Source organism: Aythya fuligula, chromosome W (genome assembly GCF_009819795.1).
Source record: "Aythya fuligula isolate bAytFul2 chromosome W, bAytFul2.pri, whole genome shotgun sequence".
Classification (NCBI taxonomy): domain Eukaryota; kingdom Metazoa; phylum Chordata; class Aves; order Anseriformes; family Anatidae; genus Aythya; species Aythya fuligula.
Genome location: NC_045594.1, coordinates 11,760,568 through 11,764,495, shown reverse-complemented (window position 1 = coordinate 11,764,495; position 3,928 = coordinate 11,760,568). Strand labels below are relative to the sequence as shown.

Here is a 3,928-nt window from a genome sequence, read left to right as displayed (position 1 = left end):
CCGGGCTTGTCCATCTTGTCCTGCTCAGACTAGCCCAAGGGCTACTGCATGAACTGTCTCCCATTTCATTTCACAGAATCACAGAATCACAGAATCACAAAATCATCTAGATTGGAAGAGACCTCCAAGATCACCAAGTCCAACCTCTGACCTAACACTAACAAGTCCTCCACTAAACCATATCCCTAAGCTCTACATCTAAACGTCTTTTAAAGACCTCCAGGGATGGTGACTCCACCACTTCCCTGGGCAGCCCATTCCAATGTGTCCTAGTTTCAGTTAGGACAGAGTTAATTTTCTTCCTAGTAGCTGGTAGGGTGCTATGGGTTAAACCACAACACAATGCCTAACAACCCTTTCAGTAAAGAAGTTCTTCCTAATATCCAAACTAAACCTCCCCGGCACAGGTTTAGCCCATTCCCCCTCATCATATTGCCAGGCATGTGGGAGAATAGACCAATCCCCACCTTGCTACAGTCTCCTTTAAGGTACCTATAGAGTGCAATAAGGTCACCTCTGAGCCTTCTCTTCTCCAGGCTAGAAAACCTCAGCTCCCTCAGCTGCTCCTCGTGAGACTTGTTCTCCAGACCCCTCACCAGCTTCATCGCCCTTCTCTGGACTCGCTCGAGCACCTCCATGTCCTTCTTGTAGCGAGGGGCCCAAAAATTGAACACAGTACTTGAGGTGCAGCCTCACCAGAGCCGAGTACAGGGGAACGATCACCTCCCTAGACCTGCTGGCCACACTGCTTCTTATACAAGCCAGGATGCCATTGGCCTTCTTGGCCACCTGAGCACACTGCTGGCTCACATTCAGCTGACTATCAACCAATATTCCCAGGTCCTTCTCCGCCAGGCAGCTTTCCAACCACTCATCTCCCAGCCTGTAGCTCTGCTTGGGGTTGTTGCGCCCCAGGTGCAGGACCCGGCACTTGGCCTTGTTAAACTTCATACAGTTGGCCTCAGCCCATTGGTCCAGCCTATCCAGATCCTCCTGCAGAGCCTTCCTACCCTCGAGCAGATCAACTCACGCACCTAACTTGGTGATGTCTGCAGACTTACTGAGGGTGCACTCGATCCCCTCATCCAGATCATCGATAAAGTTATTAAAGAGGACTGGCCCCAGTACCGAGCCCTGGGGGATGCCACTAGTAACCGGCCTCCATCTGGATTTGACTCCATTCACCACGACTCTTTGGGCCCGGCTATCCAGCCAGTTTTTAACCCAACAAAGTGTACGCCAGTCCACGCCACGAGCAGCCAGTTTCTTGAGGAGAATGCTGTAGGACACTGTGTCAAAAGCCTTGCTGAAGTCAAGGTAGACCACATCCACAGCCTTTCCCTCATCCACCCAGCGCATCACTTTGTCATAGAAGGAGATCAGGTTTGTCAAGCAGGACCTGCCTATTATAAACCCATGCTGACTGGGCCTGATCACCTGGTTGCCCTGTAAGTGCCGTGTGATGACACTCAAAAGGATCTGCTCCATGAGCTTCCCTGGCACTGAGGTCAAACTGACAGGCCTATAGTTCCCCGGGTCTACCCTCTAGCCCTTCTTATAGAGGGGCATCACGTTTGCCAGCCGCCAGTCAACTGGGACCTCCCCCAATAGCCAGGACTGTTGATAAATGATGGAAAGCGGCTTGGTCAGCTCTCCCACCAGTTCTCTCAGTATCCTCGGGTGTATCCCATCTGGCCCCATCGACTTGTGTACATCTAAGTGCTGTGAGAAACAAAGTTGTATTACTGTATGCACCCGAGGCAGGGACTAACTTGTTGGGAAAGGATTTGATAATGAAATTGGGCATTCAAATTGTAAATTTTTAGCCTAGAATAATGGTGTTATTAATGGGGTGCTCTCAGACCCTGAGGGCAAAGATATACATGTATTTACCTTTGAGTGGAAATATTTGAAATGGGGCAGAAGCAGCAATACAGATGGACAATTTTACCTCAGGGGTTTACAGGGTCACCAATTTATTTGGGCAAGTTCTAGAACAAATTTTCGAGTAATTCCAACCTTCAGAGGAGGTGTTACTGTTACAATATGTGGATGATCTTTTATTGTCAGGACAGGAGAAAACAGCTATGAAGGAAGCCACTAACAAACTTTTTGGCTTTTCAGCTTTCTGCGAAAACAGGGCTTGAAAGTACTGGAAAATAAATTAAAATTCATAGAAAGAGAAGTAAAATATTTAAGACATCTAGTGTCTGAGGGTGAATGAAGAGTAAATCCAGAGAGGATTCAGGGAATTGTTGAGTTACCCCTAACCAAAAGTAAAAAGTAAAAAGTTTTAAGAGGAAGAGGTTTTTAAGGAATTAGAAGTCACGAAGTCCAAAGAAAAATAGATACTCCCTGAGGGGAGAGAAATGCTGAATACAGTGCTAATGAGGCAAATATTAACTTTTTAAAATATTGTTTCACATCAAGAGGGTCATTGGGGAATTCAAGCAATGTGTGACGCTGTGCTATGGTGTAGTGGGTTTACGTGGCAAGGTTTTGGTAGCAGGGAGCCATAGGGGTGGTTTCTGTGAGAAAGATCTAGAAGCTGCCCCATGTTTGGGAAGGGCCCCATTGTTTTCCAGATTCGAGCCAATAAGCGATGTTGTTTTGCGCCTCTGTGAGAGCATATTTAAGACAGGGAAAAAATGCTGCGCCACACAGCAGCCGGGAGTGTCAAGGGAGTGAGAGAACAGCCTTGCACCAAGGTCAGTGTAGAAGGAGGGGGAGAGGTGCTCCAGGCGCCGGAGCAGAAGTCCCCTGCGGCCTGTGGTGAGGACCATGGTGAAGCAGGATGTCCCCCTGCAGCCCATGGAGTACCACGGTGGAGCATGGTTCCACGCTGCAGCCCGTGGAGGAGACCACGGTGGAGCAGGTGGCCCTGCACCGACAGAGGCTGCCGCCTGTGGAAGACCCCTGCCGGAGCAGATTCCGGGCCGGACCTGTAGCCCGTGGAGAGGAGCCCACGCAGGAGCAGGTGACCCGGCAGGAGCTGCTGCCCGTAGGGGAGCCAGGTTGGAGCAGTTTTCTCCTGAGGGATGGACCCCGTGGTACGGACCCATATCTGGAGCAGTTCTGAAAGAGCTGCTGCCTGTGGGATGCCCACGCCGGATCAGTTCATCAAGGACTGCATCCCGTGGGTGGGACCCCACAGCACAGGGGACGAGAGTGATCGACAAGGAGCGGCAGAGAAGAAGTGCTGTAGACTGACCATAACCCCCATTCCCCCGTTCCCCTGCGCCGCTTGGGGGGAGGAGATGGAAGAGGGTGGATGGGGGGGGAAGGTGCTTTTGGTTTGCTTTTTCCTTTGTTTTCTCACTTCTCTCGCTTGTTAGTAATAGGCAATAAATCTTACTATCTCCTTATGCCGAGTCTGTTTTGCCCGTTACAATAATTACTGCGTGATTTTCTCGTCCTTATCTCAATCCTTGAGCCCTTTTCACATATTTTCTCCCCATTCCTCTTTGAGGAGGGGGAGTGAGAGAGCGGCTGTGGTGGAGCTCGGCTGCCCACTCGAGTGGAACCACGACAGTCTTTTTTGATGACTCTCCCGGCTAGCTCAGTCGGTAGAGCATGAGACTCTTAATCTCAGGGTCGTGGGTTCGAGCCCCACGTTGGGCGCCAAAAAAACTGTCGTGGTTCCGCTTGAACCAGCCAGCAATTGGCCACTGCCCAAAGCTGGTCTTTAACACTGTAACCAATTTACTTTATCTCAACCTTGCTCAAGTTTTTGTTTCTACTGCTTGTTTCCTCATTATCTCTAATTCAGGGACATGTGAAACAGCGTGAAGCCACCTGCAAATTCCTTTCCCACAGTGGCATGTGTCGAGATTGTTTCAGAGAACGTCCATGTAACCCTGATAATCAGCTGGTGTAGGCAGATCTCAAAATGGTGGTACACTTTGAGTTGATTTCTGAGCTATTAATG

The 3,928-nt window shown here is 49.8% G+C and overlaps 1 non-coding gene across 1 annotated transcript; it reads left to right on the top strand.

Annotated features, from left to right (window-relative positions):
* Positions 1 to 3,548: 3,548 nt before the first annotated feature.
* Positions 3,549 to 3,621, top strand: TRNAK-CUU. The gene has a single exon. It is a non-coding gene; the product is annotated as a tRNA-Lys (tRNA).
* Positions 3,622 to 3,928: the final 307 nt, after the last annotated feature.